The following is a 22,189-nucleotide window of genomic DNA, read 5'->3' as shown; positions in this document are numbered from 1 at the left end:
CATTTCTTTCTTCAGTAGCTCTGTTTCTTTGCACCAATAAGACTCAAATTCGAGCCTTGAATCATTTTTTAGCTCTAAATTTCACTGCTTTATGAAAGAAAGCAATGTTGGAATCACCTTCTTTTAAACATAACAACCTTGATGTTTGACGCAACACTGATTCATGGAACCTAATTGCATCACACAACTCCATATTCAATCGATTACGTTCTTTCATTTCCTTTTCATTCAAATTTCTGTGGCTGCCAATATCATCCTATTCCGAAAATTTTCTTTCAATCAATTCTATTTATTTTATCTTCATTCCCACTAGATTTTTCATTCCATTCTTTAATAGCCAGTTTCAACCTCTTTAACTTTCCGGACATCCTTATTTTAGTTTCACCCTCCTCCCCATACTTCATTAATAAGATTCATGCACTCCTTTTTTGTGATCCGTGCATTAAGAAAATTGAATGGGTGCAGTCCCCAATCCATAGAATCATTATATAGCAGTAACGAAATATGATCAGAAACCGATCTACAAAAGCCTTGTTGAGTAAAGTCTTTAAAGCGAACTAACCATTGTTCATCCAATAAAAATCAATCCAATCTACTCATCTTATTATTCGGCCCGAACTAAGTGAACTTCTTACCCATTAGACGTAAATCCACTACTATACAATCATTAATGAAACTGTTAAATGCCTTTAAACCATTCAACAGTCCCACACAATTACTTCTTTCACTCCTTTTTCTTACTGTGTTAAAATCACCCGCATGATTCATGAATAGACAAACGAACCCTTCAACTCTATAATTTTCTCCTATAAAGATTTTTGATCTGAAGTCCCATTAGGTGCATAAACATTAATCAACGTAGCTTCCAAACCTTCTTCTAACCATTTTCCTTCCACTACTACAATATGTTTAGAACATATATAACTACTTACTTGAAACCTGCCTTTATCCTGTACTGTAATTACACCTCCCGAATTCCCTACAGCAGTTGAATTCCTCCGTAACCTCTTCTAATTTTGATTCCTGAATGAAGCAATCATCTGCTCTAGCTTTAAAGATTACTCTTTTGAGATAACTTTTTTCAAATCTGAAGACATACCATTAATGTTCCATTACAAAATCCTCATTCTTCCCCAAAGAATCTCATTCACAGTAAAAAAACACGGTTATAATCGATACTAACCTAACTTGTGGCCTATTGACCTCTATGCTTTTCTTTGTTGCTCAGATCTACCTTTCTTCCAATTTCATAATCTCTTCAACAACATCTCGTTCGTCGCCCCGAATGCTGAACCCAAGATTTTTCCCCACTTCCATGCGTTCCTTGGCTCCCTAAGAATCACTCTATTTCTATTGCTAATGTCAGAGTTTGAGAGAGAAGCATTAGCAAAAACTTCCTCTCTGCCAGCAATTCCTTTGCCTTTCTGTGTTTTCAACGCCCGATCTCTCTTCTTCTTCTTCTCCGTTATTGAGAGAATTCTATTCTACATTTCAAATATCGATCTAATCTTTCTTTCATTACTTTTTTGTTTCTTCTGTTTAAGAAATTTTTGTTGGAACATTTGGCAGCAGCAACCAAACAATGAAACACTAAGAGCATAAGCTCTTCAAACAGCAAGCAGAAACACAAAGCATCAAGAGCATAAGCTCTCGGTTAACAGGAAGAAAAAAGAAAAAGAAAGAACAATGGCAGCAGCTCTTAGAAAAAGAACAAAACATAGAACAAAGGAGGAAGAAACAAAAACAATTTACTTGCTCACAAACGTGCAGCAAGGAAGCAATCTGCCTTACAACTGATATGCTTAATTTTTCAATAAGAAAAACAATACATTTATAGCCAACTACATCAGTTATTACTACCTAATACCACTAAGTAGCCTAGTAACTTTAAAAACATTGCTTGTACACATGGATAAGCTGACTTATCAGCTCAACCAACCCATCAAAACATCAACATCAAAGTTCATTCTCAACCAAACTAAATTAAATTGCAACTAAAACAGAAAATATGTTGCTGCAACATGCACAAATGCTGCAACATGCATACAAGCAGTATGCATTCAACAAAATCATCATAGTACCATGCATTTTAACAAAACATAATAGCAGCATGGTTGGCCATTTTCAACACTCCTCCTTGGACTCCATGCTGCAAATACCAGTCATTCATCAAGTTTTTTGAACTTGGCAGCTCTTAGATACTTTGATTCAAGCTGACCAATTCATTTTCAACCTTGGCCTCATTCACAAACAACAAATCTGACTTATACACTTGACTATCCCAGTCTTTTGTGCCAAAGATTTGTTCACCAAATGGAGTCTTCTCCTCCTTCACAGCCTTGGTTGACAACTTGTTTCTTCTTGCACAAACAGTTCCTGAGTATAGTTGCTTGCCTTCATTCTGATATTTTGGCTTGCAACTATACAACACACATTGAGCTTCCACATGTTGCTGAACTCACACCTTTGACAGACTCACATCTTTGCATATTGTCTTCAACAGGTGTCTTCATCAACAAGACTTTGCTAAGCTTGCGGCTTTGACATCTTGCTAAGCTTGCACATTTGGAAAGCTCACACCTTTCCTTGAAACTCCCCTTGACTTATTGAAGCTTGTTTGGAGGTCTCATAAGTTTGAGCCGATGTTGAGCAGGGGAAGCAAAATCAATGGTCCCTTAAGACTTGGGCTCATGATACCATTTGTTGGAACATTTGGCAAAGAACCAAACAATGAAACACTAAGAGCATAAGCTCTTCAAACAAAGAAGCGAAACACAAAGCATCAAGAGCATAAGCTCTCGGTTAACAGGAAGAAAAAGAAAAAGAAAGAACAATGGCAGCAGCTCTTAGAAAAGAACAAAACATAGAACAAAGGAGGAAGAAACAAAACAATTTACTTGCTCACAAACGTGCAAAGCAAGGAAGCAATCTGCCTTACAACCGATATGCTTAATTTTTCAATAAGAAAAACAATACATTTATAGCCAACTACATCGATTATTACTACCTAATACCACTAAGTAGCCTAGTAACTTTAAAAACATTGCTTGTACACATGGATAAGTCGACTTATCACTCAACCAACCCATCAAAACATCAACATCAAAGTTCATTCTCAACCAAACTAAATTAAATTGCAACTAAAAGCAGAAAATATGTTGTCGCAACATGCACAAATCTTTGCAACATGCATACAAGCGATATGCATTCAACAAAATCATCATAGTACCATGCATTTTAACAAAACATAATAGCAGCATGGTTGGCCATTTTCAACACTCCTCCTTGGACTCCATGCTGCAAATACCGGTCATTCATCAAGTTTTTGAACTTGGCAGCTCTTAGATACTTTGATTCAAGTCGACCAATTCATTTTCAACCTTGGCCTCATTCACAAACAACAAATCGACTTATACACTTGACTATCCCAGTCTTTTGTGCCAAAGATTTGTTCACCAAATGGAGTCTTCTCCTCCTTCACACCTTGGTTGACAACTTGTTTCTTCTTGCACAAAGCAGTTCTCGAGTATAGTTGCTTGCCTTCATTTCGATATTTTGGCTTGCAACTATACAACACACATTGAGCTTCCACATGTTCTTGAACTCACACCTTTGACAGACTCACATCTTTGCATATTGTCTTCAACAGTGTCTTCATCACCAAGACTTTGCTAAGCTTGCGGCTTTGACATCTTGCTAAGCTTGCACATTTGGAAAGCTCACACCTTTCCTTGAAACTCCCCTTCACTTATTGAAGCTTGTTTGGAGGTCTCATAAGTTTGAGCCGATGTTGAGCAGGGAAGCAAAATCAATGGTCCCTTAAGACTTGGGCTCATGATACCATTTGTTGGAACATTTGGCAAAGAAGAACCAAACAATGAAACACTAAGAGCATAAGCTCTTCAAACGACAAGCGAAACACAAAGCATCAAGAGCATAAGCTCTCGGTTAACAGGAAGAAAAAGAAAAAGAAAGAACAATGGCAAGACTCTTAGAAAAGAACAAAACATAGAACAAAGGAGGAAGAAACAAAACAATTTACTTGCTCACAAGCGTGCAAAGCAAGGAAGCAATCTGCCTTTACAACCGATATGCTTAATTTTTCAATAAGAAAAACAATACATTTATAGCCAACTACATCGTTATTACTACCTAATACCACTAAGTAGCCTAGTAACTTTAAAAACATTGCTTGTACACATGGATAAGCTGACTTATCAGCTCAACCAACCCATCAAAACATCAACATCAAAGTTCATTCTCAACCAAACTAAATTAAATTGCAACTAAAACAGAAAATATGTTGCTGCAACATGCACAAATGCTGCAACATGCATACAAGCAGTATGCATTCAACAGAATCATCATAGTACCATGCATTTTAACAAAACATAATAGCAGCATGGTTGGCCATTTTCAACAATTTTGAATATTCTTCAACTGAAACCTTTTTTTCTCTATCTACTCGTCCCCTCCCAAATCACCCAATTTTTCATTTTGTTTGTTGCAATCTGCTCCCCTCTAACTTATTTGGATTAACTTTCTGTAAGCTCATATCCATCACCAAACCCATGCCCTCATCACTGTTTCATTGCTCATCTTGGACCCCATCCACATTTTACAATCCTAATTCATCTATTGTGAAGCCCATATTACTGACATATTCCCTGGTCCGATTGTTGCACTCGTTTTTAACCCTTTCCCATACCCTAGTTTTGACCTTAATTCCACTAATCAATTCCTTTTCCAACCTAATCACGTTTTGGGAAATGTTCTGACATCCGCAATTATCATTTGATTTTTTGAGAATAATCGTATTGATTGGTTCGTTTTCCCAACCTTGTCTTTCCTCTAGATTCTGTTCCAATCCTGATCTCATCGTTGATTCGGATTCTGACACGAAAGTGTCATCCCTCTCTTGTACTGATTCATACTCTTCTCTTCTCTTCACACCAGAGACCTTTCTGTTATCACCTTTAAATTTCGATAATCCCATTTCAATGACTCTTATGGGAAATTTAGTCTTCCCACCTCTAAATAGATTATCTCGTTTATTCTTTCCGGCCACTTGATGGATACCAATATTGACATTTTATCGAAGCTGTTAACCATTACCGGATTCTCTCCAAGGGATATTAACTCACCCCATGCACTTGTTATTCTTTTGAAGGAAGTATAGTTCCAACAGTGTAGGGGATACCATATGCTTCAATTCACGACACTTTTTCCTCTACCATTATTGTCCCTGACCAAAGTTATATGTTGATAAAGAACTCTCTTATGTACGCCCAATCGTTCTGCTTCAATACATCAAACAATTCCTCATCTGGTATTTCAATCCAAAAGTACCTTCCTTGAATTCTTCTAATTTTAATTCCCCGAATCCATTCCTAACTATTCTTTCAAATAAACTCTTCGTATCACACCAGGTTGCTGTTGTACCCACCAAACATCTATGAAGCTTCCAAAGTTGCTCCTCTTCAACATGTCCTTGAACCACTATGCTGGTATTCTTCACCTTGTCGTCCTCCTTTTCTGTCTTATTCGGATCATTATTACTCCTCGAGGAACTTTCTCCTACTTCCGTTTTGCTAAATTCTTGCAACTTTTCGTTCTCCTCCCTTTTGTTTTTTCGTTCTGTCTCTGTTTTGCATTTCTTTCTGTTGAAGATTTTACCATATTTGTCTCCCCCCTTAAACTTGGCTAAATCCACCAATAATCTATTTCCTAAAATCATATATTCGTTTGATCGACTAATAGCCCTTCTCCCATCCGTCATATTGCTATATCTGACAAAACCAAATCTTTTTCCACTCTTCCTTTTTTTGACTGAAATGAATGCGTCAATAACTTCTCCATGATATTATGAACAAAAACTGTTATCGGGGCCATTTTCCCTCAAATATACATCTAAAAACTTAGTTTGTAAACCAAATAAATCAGTTGCTATCACTGGAATAGAGTCAGTCGTCGGAATATTATTTTCAACTCATTTAAAAAAATTTAATTGCAAAGTGAAATGATAAAACTCATAATATCACGTCAATTTACAAGCTTAATTAAAGATTTAATTACAAAGTGAAATGATAAACTCAAGCTGGAATTAGAAAGCGAATTAGTTATGCTTATATTTCATAAATAAAGAAATGATTGTGCTTATAATGTCACGTTTTAACTTCTTTTTTTTTCCATTTCTTGATATTATTTCATCATATTATATCTAAAATTAAAAATCTAATAATATATTTATAAAACGAAAATCAAGACTCAAAGAATAAAAACACAAAGGAGACTTAAATTTTCCATTAATAAAACCAAAATAAGTGACCTAAAATTCCATGAATAAAACGAAAATCATTAGTTAAAATTTCCATTAATAAAAACAAAATCAAGACTTAAAATTTTAATTTAATTTTCCATATATTTTAAATATACATGAAAATTTTTAAATAAATTACATAAATAATCATTTAATCATTAAAATTTTTGAAAATACTCGTAGTTAATCTTTGTCTTCGCATTGGCCCTGGATCACCATGCTTACCTACTTGGTTTTGAGTTTAAAGTATGCGAAAAAGAGTTTATGACATCCACTTCATGAAATTTTTGTTAATAAATAATTACTCCATAAAAAATTCTCATATCTTTACTTTATAATCCATGTGAAAGTATTGCGTTGTAACTTCATATTTGTCTGGAGTAGTAAAAATTGATGTTGCTTTGATTTTCTTTTTTCTTTTTTAAATATTTATCATTAACATACACAATCTTGATTTAGGTGGGTAATTTACCAAAAAAAGCCATTTTTTTTAAAATTTACCGAAATGGGCCGATTTTTTGATTATTTACCGGAATGAGCCATTGATTTTGGTAGATATGACTTTTCAACAAATTTTAATTATATTAAAATTTTAAAAATATTCAAATATCTTTTTGGTAGATAGCAATGCTAATAATCCTTTTTGGAGTAGCAATACTTAATCCGCATGTGTGTTTTTTTTTCTAATACTTAAATATTTATGTCACATATGGAAACTCGTGAATTTTAAAAATTCTTTACCAAATAATTTTTCAATATTTATTTATCTTGTACAATTAATGCAAAATGTTTTTTCATCTAACATTGAGAACAAGCTTATATCTGCCGTAGAAAGCCATCACACACTAAATATGGAAGCACTAAATATAATTTGACAGAATCAAAGTTAGCATCTCATCAATTCCAAGAAATTATGGACAGTCCAAAGTCACCACGCGTTATTCAACAGCGAAAGCCAAAGAACAGACAACACTGATATTCCCCACTCGTCTTTTGGGTCACTTTACATCCTCCCTACTGTTAGTATTTAGTAAGGTCAAGCAGGCTTCCCTAACCTTTTTTATATGTTTCCGAATTTGTAAATTGAAGCATTGGTATCCCCCAGTCTAGAAAAAACAGCCATGGGTTCCATCAGATCACTAGTGCTTATGCAGCTGATGATCTTGCTTAATGTTATATTGACGGTAAAAGCTTCAACACCAGCGGTAGCAAAACCTGGCTGCCGAAGCCGCTGCGGAGATGTTATCATCCCATACCCGTTCGGTACCGGCGGCGATTGCAACATCACTGCAGGCTTTTTCATCAACTGTAACACCAGTTTCATACCCCACAAACCGTTCTTCGGTGACCTCGAAGTCATCAACATATCTACCGATGGTCAGTTGCGCATCCTTTCTAATACAAGCTATGATTGTTACAACACATCATACAGGAATTGGTTTTTTACGACTTCCTATCTTTTGAATTTTCAATAAACAATAACAAGAACAAGTTTACTGCAATCGGGTGCGACACGTATGCTGTCGTGCAAGATTTCTACGGACAATGTTACGCAACTGGTTGTTTGTCGTTGTGTAACAACATCACTGATGTTTCAAACGGGTCTTGCTCTGGGATTGGCTGCTGTCAGACAAGTATCCCAAAGGATGTGAGGAGCTACAACATAAGTCTCGACAGCTACGCCAACCATACCAATGTGTTGGCCGAAAACCCCTGCAGCTATGCATTTGTTGCAGAGGTCGATAGTTATACCTTCTCTGCTTCAGATCTTCGTGGTTTTGAGTTTCAAAGCAGGCAGTTTCCAATCACTCTTGATTGGAACATCGGGAATACGAGTTGCAACGAAGCGAATATGGATGTAAACAATTTTGCATGCAAAGAGTATAGTAAATGCGTTGATTCAGAAAATAACTCTGGATATTTGTGCAAGTGTCTTGAGGGTTACGTGGGGAACCCTTACCTTCCTAATGGATGTCAAGGTAACTATAGGTATATATACCCCATAGATTTGTAGTTTCTAACATTAAAGATAGTGTTATTTATTACTTGCATACAATCTGCAAATTTCAGATATAAACGAGTGTGAAAGTATGAGCCCTTGCAATGGAACGGCAAGATGTACCAACTTACCTGGGACGTACAATTGTTCATGTCCGGTGGGTTATGAAGGCGATGGTAAGAAAAGTGGAACAGGTTGCAGTTTACCCAACAAGGATCAGTCCAAGACATCTCCTCTTATTGCTGCTCTAGGTTAGTAACCCCAAAATATAAATTAAAATACTCCGTTTGGTTTCAGGGAGTAGACTCCATTTTCATTTCCTTGAAAAATGAAAAACATTTAAGGTTTAGTTCAAATTTTTGAAAATAATTTTTGAAAAATTATGAAAATATGTAAAAATTAGAATAATAATAAAATTTTGTTTTCATTTACTAAAAAGACTTTGTAAATAAAAATAGAAAAATTTTGTTTTCATTTTTTCAATTTTCATGTTTCTATTATAGAAAAACAATCACTAATCATGTTTTCATTATTGAAAACAAAATTTTATTCCTCTTTATCAAACATGTTTTTAATTTTTAAAAATAGAAAATATTTTCAAAAACTAAATGAAGCTGGAAGATTTTAAGCATCAATAAAATTTTGACTCGTTACCAAATTTTAAAGACATGAAATTATTATACACTTATCCATATTCAACTTGTTCTCTTACTCTAGTTAAATTATTTAAAATATAAATAATTAAAATAAAAAGAGATAAATCTCAAAATTATACATGAACTTTGGTTTAATGTGCAATTGTATACATGAACTTTAATTTGGTGCAGTTATACACATGAAACTCTAATTGTGGTTCAAATGTATATTTGAAACTTTAATTTTGATTTAATCATACGCATTTAAAGAAATAAATACATCAATTTATTTTTATATTGAATAAATATAACTATTTATGTATACAATACATAATCATGAAATGATGTTATATCAATAATTGTATTAATAAATTACAAAAATGGATCAAATCAAAATTTCATGTATACAATTACATAATAAACCATAATTCATGTATAATTTTGAGATTTATCCTTAAAAAAATCAATAAACTTCTCTGCAGCCTTGGCGTGAGTCCATGCTCATCTTTAACCACAATTTTCCATTATGGAATAATTATTTTTTATATCTAACAATAATTTCGGTTATATTTTTATGAAGTAATTGTAAACAAGTGGAACTAAATTCACAAGCAGGACTCATCCTTAACTTACCCAACTCAATCTTGAGTCAATTGGATCTGCTTGACACAAACAATTTCGTTATTTATTACTCTCAATATACAATTTTGCATGACTTTTCACTTTTAGATTACATTACCCTGGCTAATGTAATTATTATTATTTTATGCTTTGACCATAGGGGTTGCCATTGGGTTTCTTGGTCTTCTCTTGGGGATAGTATTGTGGTGTTGGATGCTGAGGCAAAGGCAAATTTCCAAATTAAGAGAAGCTAACTTTCAGCAAAATGGTGGCATTTTGTTGCGGGAACAACTTTCAAAACGACAAGGGTACCGTGAAGATGTTAAAGTATTTACAGCTGAGGAACTGGAGAAGGCAACTAACAATTACAATGAAAGCAGAATTTTAGGACAGGGAGGGCAAGGGACAGTGTACAAGGGAATATTGGCTGATAATCAAATAGTTGCCATCAAAAAGTCAATAATTGGAGATCCTAGCCAAGTTGAACAATTCATTAATGAAATAATGGTGCTCTACAAAATCAACCATAGGAATGTTGTCAAACTCCTAGGATGTTGTTTGGAGACACAAGTTCCGCTGTTAGTTTATGAATATATCACCAACAGAACCCTTTTTCACCATTTGCATAATGATGATGCTACATCTTATCTTTCATGGGAGACCCGTTTGAGAATAGCCACTGAAACAGCAGAAGCCCTTTCTTATTTGCACTCTGCAGCTTCCATTCCAATCATTCACCGAGACATCAAGTTGGCGAACATACTGTTAGATGACAATTACACCCCAAAAGTTTCTGATTTTGGGGCTTCCAGATTGATCCCATCCGACGAAGCACAAATAACTACAATTGTGCAAGGAACTTTCGGTTACTTGGATCCTGAATACATGCTTTCAAGCCTTCTTACTGAAAAAAGTGATGTCTACAGCTACGGGGTTGTGCTTATGGAGTTGTTAACAGGACAAAAAGTGGTATGTTTCAAAAGACCGGAAGAAAATCGAGTTTTGCCATTGTACTTCACTTCTTTGATGAAAGAAGACCGTTTGCTCGACATTCTCGATCCTCGAGTGCTTAATGATGAAAATGTTGAGCAGCTTATGGAAGTAGCAATTTTAGCTAGGAGATGTGTGAGAGTGAAGGGAGAGGAAAGGCCAACAATGAAGGAAGTTGCCCATGAATTAGCAGGACTGCAAGCAATGGCTAAACATCCTTGGAGTAAAAGTAATTTAGTAAGCGAAGAATCTGAATACTTGCTTGGTAAGTTTCCCAGCACTTACGATGATGGTGTAACAAGCAGCTCGATAGGGATGGGGTATGATAGCATAAATAACAAAATCACATTTGAACTTGAAGGTGCTCGCTAAGTATGTAATCAGATTATCATTTGTACGTAATCACATTTGAACCTAAGGCAGCTCGATGTTGTATGATTTTAAATAATTTGCTTCTAAATTTCCAAGTTTCGAGAGAAATATAGTGTTAAATTACAATAGATGGAGCTTAATCTATATGCGTTGTTTCAATTTATTTCTTGAGATCTTGTTTTATTTTATTTATGCATTTTATAATTATTTCTATAAATACTTTGTTTCCTCAAAATCTCTCAAAGTGGGGTTCATTATTGAAGCATAACATAAGTTGCAAGGATGAAGACTCAAGTTTCAAATGATTAAATAATTGAATTGCTTTGGACATGTCTCATTTTGTGAAAATTGGAATTAGTTTTAACTCACCTATGTCGTGAAAGATATTACTGTGTATATTATATTATATATTTATTATTAGCAATATTTAATGATATAAAATACTTTTATGGTAAAAATACATAAAAGAATTCATATAATTTATAAAATTTCAAACCACTACATATTAAAATAATTTTATCTGTATTGTAAAAAGCTTAAGGCATAATGATAAATTTAACCCCTAATGAGTATCCATTTTGTTACTTTAACCTTATTTTTTGGATCACCTTGGCCATCAACTTTTAATTTTTGACATGAAAAACTGGTTGAACTATTAAAATTTTAATGACACTAATTTTGTAACCTACATAATAGTTTACTTGTACTTCATTTTAGAGTATAAATTACTGAAATTTTAAACTTTATCAAAATTTTAATAATTTTAATTATTTTTAAATTTTAAATTACTGAGTTAAATGGCAAGAATTCTAAAAGAAAAGACTTAGTAAGTGACTTGATGGGTTTTCTGATCTCATCCATCATTTCCCCCTTCGTCTTAATCTCCTCTGCCATCGCTTTGGGCCACTACAATTACATGCTTCCTCTTTTCATCTTTTAGGGTGAATAAAACATTTTGAAATTTTAAATTTATCAAGCCTTTAAAAAATGCTACCATTTTAAAATACATCCTTTAATATTTTTAATTGTTTGGTTTCGAAAAATAAGTTTAAAAAATAAAATTAATAATATTTAATAAGTTCAAAAATAATTATAAAAGAAAAATAATATGAAAAAAATGCAAGATGGATATCATTACATTCATAAAAATATGTAAATATTTTAATAATATAAAATATAAAAATATTGAAATTAAAAAAATTACGTTTTAAAGTTATAGAAAATATTTGGTATACTATAGAGTTTTTAGACTTTACAAGCAAGGTTAAAAGGTTGACTAGTGTCAAGTATAATAAAATATTAAAAAATAAATATTTATAAAAAGAGACTTGTCAATTTTTTAATACTGCTTGTGGAAAAAAAATACAATATCAATATATTAAATATATACCAAAAAAATTTATATTAAAAAAAAAAAAAAAGACATGCAACACTATATTCCCCCGTCCCACTCGTCTTTTGGATCACTAAGATCCTCCCTACCGTTAGTATTTAGTAAGGTCAAGCAGGCTTCCCAAACCTTTTCTATATGGTTCCGAATTTGTAAATTGAAGCATTGGTATCCCCCAGTCCAGAAAAAACATCCATGGGTTCCATCACATCACTAGTGCTTATGCAGCTGATGATCTTGCTTAATGTTATATTGACGGTAAAAGCTTCAACACCCGCGGTAGCAAAACCTGGCTGCCGAAGCCGCTGCGGAGATGTTATCATCCCATACCCGTTCGGTACCGGCGGCGATTGCAACATCACTGCAGCAGGCTTTTTCATCAACTGTAACACCAGTTTCATACCCCACAAACCGTTCTTCGGTAACCTCGAAGTCATCAACATATCTACCGATGGTCAGTTGCGCATCCTTTCTAATACAAGCTATGATTGTTACAACACATCATACGGGAATTGGGTTTTTTACGACTTCCTATCTTTTGAATTTTCAATAAACAATAAAAAGAACAAGTTTACTGCAATCGGGTGTGACACGTCTGCTGTCGTGCAAGATTTCTACGGACAACGTTACGCAACTGGTTGTTTGTCGATGTATAACAACATCACTGATGTTTCAAACGGGTCTTGCTCTGGGATTGGCTGCTGTCAGACAAGTATCCCAAAGGATGTGAGGAGCTACAACATAAGTCTCGAAGGCTACTCCAACCATGCCAATGTGTTGCCCGAAAACCCCTGCAGCTATGCATTTGTTGCAGAGGTCGATAGTTATACCTTCTCTGCTTCAGATCTTCGTGGTTTTGAGTTTCAAAGCAGGCAGTTTCCAATCACTCTTGATTGGAACATCGGGAATACGAGTTGCAATGAAGCGAATATGGATGTCAACAATTTTGCATGCAAAGAGTATAGTAAATGCGTTGATTGAGAAAATAACTCTGGATATTTGTGCAAGTGTCTTGAGGGTTACGTGGGGAACCCTTACCTCCCTAATGGATGTCAAGGTAACTATAGGTATATATACCCCATAGATTTGTAGTTTCTAACATTAAAGATAGTGTTATTTATTACTTGCATACAATCTGCAAATTTCAGATATAAACGAGTGTGAAAGTATGAGCCCTTGCAATGGAACGGCAAGATGTACCAACTTACCTGGGACGTACAAGTGTTCATGTCCGGTGGGTTATGAAGGCGATGGTAAGAAAAGTGAAACAGGTTGTAGATTACCCAACAAGGATCCGTCGTCCAAGACATCTCTTACTGTTGTTGCTCTAGGTTAGTAATCCCAAAATTTGCAAAATTATAGAAGAATCTTACATCAATGATCCTAAAAATTAAGACTCCATATAGTTTTAGGGGATAGATAGAGGCCATTTTCATTTTCATTTCCTTAAAATGGAAAACATTCATTTAGTTGAAATTTTAAAAGTAAATTTTCAGATGAAAATATGTAAAATTAAAAAATAATAAAAAGTTGTTTTCATTATTCACTAAAAATATTTTGTAAAACTCAAAATGATCAAAATAATTTTTTAACTTTAAATGAGTTATCCTTGGTTCAAACCTAAATAAATATAAAAATATTCGGTTATTTTAATTTCAACAATTTTTCATATATTAAATTCAATACCATCATTTAAATCCATATAAATATATTTTTTAATTTCCGTATTTTTATTATAGAAAGATAGTTATCAACCATGTTTTCAATAATGAAAACAAAATTTTATTTTATTTATCATATATTTTTAATTTTTTAAAAATAGAAAATATTTTCAAAAACCAAACGAAGTATGCATTTAAATAATATTCAAATTAGTTAATATTATTTTTTTGTAGGAATTAGAAGTTAATATTTTAATATATAAATTTTAAATATTAAATATTTTTAAGGATTTTAAGCCTCAATAGGGTCGGCTTGACCCATAAACAATTTTATCGTTCATAATAAGGTCATTTTATTTAATTATATTGTATTACATGAAAAGCTGCATAAAGATTAAGTCAAGTTTACCAGATCTCTGTTTTTGCTGGAGAATAGTTTAACCTATTCATTTAATTGTTAGAAACTAGTATTGGCTTTCTTGCTCTCCTCTTAGGATAGTATTACATTAGAACTTAAAATGGAAAATTTTATTTCAAATCTTAGCTTAAAATGGAGATATTAAGAATGTCAGAAGTTAATCGATGACTGACTTTCATTTTGATCGCAGGTATTTGCTTAGCTGCAGGGTTCTTGTTGTTCCTTGCTGGAGTTTGGTGGCTTTATAGGAAACTAGAGAAAAGGAGAAATATAAAACGCAAGCAAGAGCATTTTAAAAGAAATGGTGGGCTACTGCTTGAGAAAATGTTGTCTTCTAAAGAAGGTGGTGTGGAGAATATTAAATTCTTCACTTCCAAAGAGTTACAAACTGCAACCGATCACTATAACGAGAACAGAATCCTGGGTCGTGGTGGCCAAGGCGTGGTTTACAAAGGAATGTTGCATGATGGGAGAATTGTGGCTGTAAAGAAGTCCAAAATAGTAGACCAAGAGCATCTCGACCCATTCATCAATGAGATCGTTATTCTTGCCAAAATTGATCACCGAAATGTTGTCAAATTATTAGGCTGTTGCTTAGAGACCGAAGTCCCTCTACTCGTTTATGAATTCATTCCAAATGGAACCCTTTCTCAGCTAATCCATGACCAAAATGAAGAATACCCAAGATCTTGGGATATACGATTACGCATAGCAGCTGAAGTTTCAAATGCAATTTCTTACTTACACTCGTCTCTGCTTCTGTCCCCATTTATCACAGAGATATAAAGTCTAGTAACATACTACTAGATGAAAAGTTCCGAGCTAAGGTATCAGATTTTGGAACATCGAGATCAATCGGTATTGATCAAACTCACTTGACAACTCAAGTTCAAGGAACCTTTGGGTATTTAGACCCTGAATACTTTCAGTCAAGTCAATTCACTGAGAAAAGTGATGTTTACAGTTTCGGAGTGGTTCTGGTCGAGCTCTTAACAGCACAAAAGCCAGTCTTAACATCTGGATCGCAAGAAAAGAAAAGCCTAGTCTCCTATTTCATCTCCTCGGTGGACCAAAACCAGTTTCTAGATACACTTGACCCTCAAGTTTTGAAGGATGGCCAAAAGGAGGAACTAGTTGCAGTTGCTTACCTTGCTAAAAGATGCTTAAACTTAGATGGCAAAGATAGACCAACAATGAAAGAAGTGGCCATGGAACTGGAGAGAATTAGAGTTTTGCAAGGTTTTTTTCCGACTCAGCCAAAACAAGCAGAGGTTGTTGTCACAAAACCAACTGAGATCGGGTACTTCACTTCATCCTCAAACGGATTTTACAAGGATTCCATCATTACATCTGTATCAGATGTTCATCCACTTACAATCCTATATTTTATATACATAAAGCAGACTTGTCATCTTCCTGTAATAACTATTACTCTGCCTTTGTTCTCTTCAAGTTTCCGGTGATGTTTCAATGAAATTGCAGGTTCTAGAAAGGCCATCTTTGAAAACAAACTGCTATAATGTTTATCATTGTGATTCAATTTACAAACAAATTATGTGTTGATATTGTGCATATTTAGTTCAGCTACGATTTTGGCTATTCTGTTCAGCAATCGATTTACCATAGCATTATTGAAACTATAAAAGGATAAAACTAATTGATTATTGTGGATCGTCCACTGGCTCAACGATAAATTTGTGTGGATTTCAAGTTGATTGACAAGAGGTTCAAGATTCAATTCCTATATTTGTAAACCGTTTCCTCATTTCCTATTACAATGTACTTATTCACAAAAAAAAAAAAAAGAAAAAACTAATAGGTTATCATCAAAGTAACATGGTCCCTGATTAGATAATTGATTGAAAATAATTAAATAATTTAAAATTAATATTTTTCAGTGATTTATAAGCATCTTTGATAGTCCAACATAAAAGAAAATGATAGAATGAAAAAAGTGAAAATAATAAATAGATGAAGAGTTACTTATCACTCATGCTACCTTTGGTAGGAATATTATTTTTTACTATCTTTTAGTATATTAACCATAAACTAATTTCAATTAGTAATTTGTAGTCAATGCTTGCTTTTAGGAGATAGAAGGAATATTTTTATTTATTTTTCATGAGATTTTATTTTTACTTGAATTTTTATTCATATTTCTAATTTTAAGCTTAAATATGTACTAATTTTATTTTATATCTAACTATAGTAATATATGTAATAAATAGAATATTTTTCAATTCTCCCATAAAATTACATTAATCAAACAATTTAATCATATGTTACACTTAATTTTAATAAATATATTAAACAAGTTTCATAACTTAAACTTAACACTTAATTTTTTTATATTTAATTTTCAAATATCAAACAAGATCATTTTAATATCCTAACATAAAAGAAAAAAATAATGTTAGAAATGAAGTGATATAGTAACCCAGCATTTAAGAAAACAAACATATCATTCATTTATATTAATAATTTTATAGTTAATTTTTAAAAATTAATTTTAATTTCATTATATATAGTAACAATAATTAACTTTGAGATGAATTTTTAAAATTTCTTTTTACTTTTATATTTTATTTTTACCATTAAAGCATTCTAAATAATGGTAATTATTAATTTTACATAAAAATAAATAATTTAATGAATTTATCTCAAAATTAACATATAATTGAATTAAATATAAATTTAAAATACTTAATTCAAGTTGAAGCTAAATATCTAATTAGTTTTTTTTCTTGGATTTGATTAATATTCAAATTGGATTTAAAATTACTATCTATTGCGGATGCAAATAGATATGAATGTCCATTATCTAAACTCGCATCCCATATTCAAATAATAGATGTGGATTTTAATATCTGAATTCACTAATTACAAAGTACTTTTAATTTTGATTTTGTGTATATAAAGAATTTTACTAGATTCGATTTAGATTTTTGTGAATTTTGATATCTAAAAATTGATTGAAAATCTTTTATTTTTTTTTTACTTTTTGCAGATTGGATATCTAGTAGATAATAGTATTTAACTAGCTTGTATTCCCATACCATGTACAAAGTTGGTTGTGTATACTAAATTTATAATATTATTTTTAAAAAATTAATGAATTTATTCAAAATATTTATTAATAAATTGACAAGTAATGTAACTACAAAATATTTTTAAAATATTCAATTATTTTAGAAACACTTATATTAATGTTATTTAATTTTAATAATATTTAATATTAAAATAATACAAAAATTCATTATGATTCAAATATTAATATTAATATATTATAATTTAAATAATATTATTAATAATTTATTACAAGTTATTTATTTATATATACGTTGGACAAAACACATTAGCGAATAAAATATTGAAATATAAATAAACACATATTTATATATGAAATAAAATATAAATAGAATAATTTATATTTAAATTGTCAAATACGTAAACCAATAAAAACCGTAACAATAAGTTGAAATCGAAAGGAAGAATAGAGATTTACTAAACGTTGAGGCATGTTTAACACGGTTTCCTTAACATAGATTCGGCCGCTCCTACGGTACTTGAAGAAATGTTGGTCGAATGTCTCTCAAAATACAACAACATAATGATCAAAGCAGTAGCGTCTCTGCAGCGATCAACGAACAAATATTACCTTTTTCTATCACCGAACATTGGAAAATACGGAGAGGAAAAGAAGAATTTTGAGAGCAAAATAAATTCGGCCTAAGAGGATATCAGTGTGGAAAAATTCTTCAGAATCCATATCATTTTATAGGCATTTAGTATGGTGGAATTTTGGAAATATCCACAAAATCTACTATTAAAGGAGCCAACAAATCAATTTAATTAAAAATTAAATAAAATTGATTGGAATCAAATAAAATAAGATAAATATCCTTATATAAACAAATTTATCTGTTGAGGAAAAATAATTGCGTGTTGGGCTAAAATGTTCGCAAGCCCATTTTGAGCCCGACATTTTGTGTCACCCATGTTGTGCAAGTGTGCCCCAACCCCGATGAGTTTGGACCTATAACCACCCTTTCGCGTGAGGCAAGGTTCAAATTTAGTCATTTAATCACTTTTCAAGAGGGTTCCATATATATACACATCTCACACTTGGTATTTAACTAATGTGGGGTCTAAGCTTTTACTTTTCCTCAACAAAGCTTACTTTGAGCATCAATTTCTCATTCATCACTCAATCATTTTGAGTAGAATATGGAACTATAATTTTATTATTCAACTCTCAACTTTTACTTATTGAGAATATGCCTCAAAATTCCCATAAAATATAATTTTTTCAACAATATATTGTTAAATTAATTTGTTTTAATGTTAAAATTGTTAAATTTTGATATTTTGTAATTTTATATTTATCCTTGCTATACTTTAATCATTAATATTATTAACTCTTATTATATTTGAAAATATATTTAATATCAATATGTCTTTTTTAAAATTATATTTTAAGTTAACCAATTTAATAATCATTAATTTTAATATTATAATATTAAAATTTAATTTAATTAAGTAATATCTTAAAATAAAGAAATAATTTATTTAAAATCAACTTAAAATTTAACATATAAAAAATTTAAAAGAAAAATTAAGAATTAAAAGGCAATGACTAAAATAATAGTTTATTCAAAATGTAAATAAGTGCTTCAAATAAATGTAAAAAAAAACTATATTTATTATTATTAATTTTTGTAACATTATATTACAATAGTATATATGATCTAGATTTGTATTTAAATAATAATACCCGAATAATTTGCGAATAATAGATTTACATTTATATAATCCAGGAAATACAGATATTTGATTTGTTACCTGTCATTTCTAATAAATACGTTATATTTATATTCTAAATTTTTTTTTTCACAATATGATAAGATTTATAAGTTTTATTTGAAACATCTATTTTTAGATAGTCTCACGTTAATTTAACTAATATCAATTGTTAGGGCGCATTTGAGGCATAGTGTGGACTAAGGTGTTTTTTTATTTTCACTAAATATGATGAGATTTATAAGAAATTTTATTTGAAACATCTATTTTAGATAATATCATAAATATATTTAATTTTAATTTTAAAAAAAAAATATTTTAAAAAATAAAAATTGGTGAAGGCTCGCATTTTTTGAAGCATCACGTATTCGAACCCGCCCGCCCATGAACACCTCTAGTGTGAACTCTAGATGAAAGGGAGAGTGAAACTTGAAAGCGTATATTGGGTGGGTTCGTCAATTCCTTTTTTATATATAAATAATTTAATAAATTCTTTCAAAAATCTAAATTGAATAAGTCATTAAAACTTATTAATCCAATTAATTTATTGTTAAAATCAAATTAATTGAATTAAAATTCTTCAATTTGGTTGGATGGAATTTTCGGTTGTTAGTTTTTCTTTTTAAGATTTATTTACCAAATAAAAAATCCATTCGAATTCTAAATAAAATTCACAAATTAAATTGATATCTGATACCGATAATTAAGTAAAAATTATAAGTAATTAAATAAAAATTAAAAAATAGCAAGGGAGACATGAACTTCTGCTCCCAAAAACTACGTGGAAGACGTTTTATAATAAAATAAATCCTAGTTGTTAAATTAATCATCAACATTATCCTGTTTCATGCATTAATGAGATTAGAGGTAATTGTTTTCATTTGCTATCAAAAGCTTGCATGAGTTCCAAATTCCAGTTTAATGATTTCAACGGGCTTTATTAGTAAGCTACTATATTTGATTGCTAAGCCTTAGAAAATACCAGCAAAATAACTTGATTGTATATTCTTACTTTGCCAAACCAAATATCCCATACCAGTTTTTTTTTTTAATTGAATATAATTACAAATGTATATATATATATTGAAAGTGCCGGAGATGACCAACAATTGATGAACTACAAGTTAGACCAATATTATATCTGAATGAAAAGTATATTGCTTCATTCTTAAATTACAATAGCAAGATGTTTTATAGCATATGTTCAACTAACTACTAACTAGTAACTAATCTAACTACTACAAACATCTTTATGTTATTCACTCAATTACCAGTATCTTTAACACCACCCCTCAAGTTGAAGGGTGATAAAGATCTTTGACTCCCAACTTGGATAGCAAATACTCATGCTGATGCACACTGAGGGCCTTTGTCATTAAGCCTGCTATTTGCTCACTGATGCATATGTGTTGTGTTTTAACCAACCCCTTTGATTTTCTCCTGAACAAAGTGACAATCAATTTTTATGTGCTTAGTTCGTTCATGGAATACATTGGCTACTATCTAAAGGGCTACTTGACTATCATAAAACAATTTTGTTGGTTCCAATTTGTCGAGACTAACTTCTCCCAACAAACCACTTAACCAAATTATATTTGCAACTATCAATGCCATGCTTTGATATTTTGCTTCCGTAGATGACCGAGAGATTGTGTTTTGCTTCTTGGACTTCCATGAAATGAGCGAATCTCTTAGTTTGATATAGTACCCTATAATCGACTTTCTAGTCATCAGACATGTTCCCCAATCCGAGTCACAATATGCAACAATCTAGCTTACTCGTTTGTTTAATATGTTTCAAGTGATCGTCAAGCTTAGGACCGGACGGCGTGCAGGAGCTCGGATTGGTTTTCACATAAAATGGTTTGTTTTGGTTGATAAATTAAGATTTTTGGACTAAGTTTTTGAATTTGTTTTTGTTTTTGTTTTGGATTTTGTTTGATTCGTCAATTTTTGGGTGTTCTTAATATAAATTGCAAAATTATTTGAATTTGACAAATTGGAATTTGGTTTTCAAAACTTAAAAAAACTCTAGAAATACACGCTACAAAATTAAGCATCGAACTAAATGCTTTTTGTAAAATGAATAAATTATGCGCATGAGTTTCTAAATAGCAATGTAAGAGTTTTGCCAAAAAATATAATATTTCCAAATCATATGATTTCCAAAGTTAGATTTTGATTTCTAGAAGTTTCCGCTATTTTTCTAAATATATGGTTAAGTGATTACGCTATAAAATATGAGTTTTTCAAACCTGAGATTTTCTAGAACTTGATCCAACGATTTCTAAGCTAGATTTTAAATTTGGTTTTTTAAATGAGTCGATGCAACTCTTCCGGATTCGGCCATAACATCTAGGTCGGGTTTGGGGTGTTACACTTTTAACAATAGTGGAAAACTGAGTGTTAACCATAACAAGAAATTGTTTAAAAGAAACAATAGCATCACTTTTTAACCTTAATAGGTACACCCAAGTCATACGAGAATAATCATCTACAATAGTTAAGAAAAACAATGCCCATTATGTGTCGAGACCCTACAGAGACCTCATAGATCAATATGAATAAGGAAAAAATAAAAGTCTCACGTGTGGAACTCAAAAGAAAAGGCAACCTAGTTTGTTTTGTAAAAGGACATACAATACACCGATGAATAGAATCATTATTAGACCAAGTACAAGGAATGTCCATCTTATTCAACCTTGACAAAGGAGCATGACCTAGTCGCACATACCAGATAAAAGAACTATCGATAGTTGTATGAAAAGAATTAGCTGTTGACCAAGGTACGTGAGTTGAAGATAATGTAGCTAGGGAAGAATGAAGAATATAAAAGCCGCCATGTTCCCTACCAATCCCCTTCATCATGCCATTTGAGAGGTCTTGGAAAATACAAAAGTGTGAGTAAAATGTAACAAAACGATGCAAATCCTTGGTAAGTTTTGAAACAAAAATGAAATTATATTGAAAATCAGGTATATGTA

At 31.7% G+C, this 22,189-nt stretch overlaps 1 long non-coding RNA gene, 1 other non-coding gene and 1 pseudogene across 2 annotated transcripts; 2 read left to right on the top strand and 1 right to left on the bottom strand.

The window, feature by feature from the left end:
* Nucleotides 1–1,733: 1,733 nt before the first annotated feature.
* Nucleotides 1,734–4,417, bottom strand: LOC128039751 (uncharacterized). Its single transcript, XR_008194259.1, has 2 exons — nucleotides 4,153–4,417; nucleotides 1,734–1,860 (listed from the first exon to the last, which is right to left on the bottom strand). It is a non-coding gene; the product is annotated as an uncharacterized LOC128039751 (long non-coding RNA).
* Nucleotides 4,418–7,387: 2,970 nt separating this feature from the next.
* LOC105797123 (putative wall-associated receptor kinase-like 16) lies at nucleotides 7,388–11,095 on the top strand. Its single transcript, XR_008194258.1, has 3 exons — nucleotides 7,388–8,298; nucleotides 8,390–8,569; nucleotides 9,735–11,095. It is a non-coding gene; the product is annotated as a putative wall-associated receptor kinase-like 16 (transcript).
* A 1,995-nt stretch (nucleotides 11,096–13,090) lies between these two features.
* Nucleotides 13,091–15,907, top strand: LOC105797114 (wall-associated receptor kinase-like 1; annotated as a pseudogene).
* The last annotated feature ends 6,282 nt before the right edge of the window (nucleotides 15,908–22,189 follow it).

This window comes from Gossypium raimondii, chromosome 3 (assembly GCF_025698545.1).
Source record: "Gossypium raimondii isolate GPD5lz chromosome 3, ASM2569854v1, whole genome shotgun sequence".
NCBI classification, from domain to species: Eukaryota; Viridiplantae; Streptophyta; class Magnoliopsida; order Malvales; family Malvaceae; genus Gossypium; species Gossypium raimondii.
Note: the sequence above shows the minus strand (reverse complement) of the source record. Positions and strands in the feature narration are given on the sequence as shown.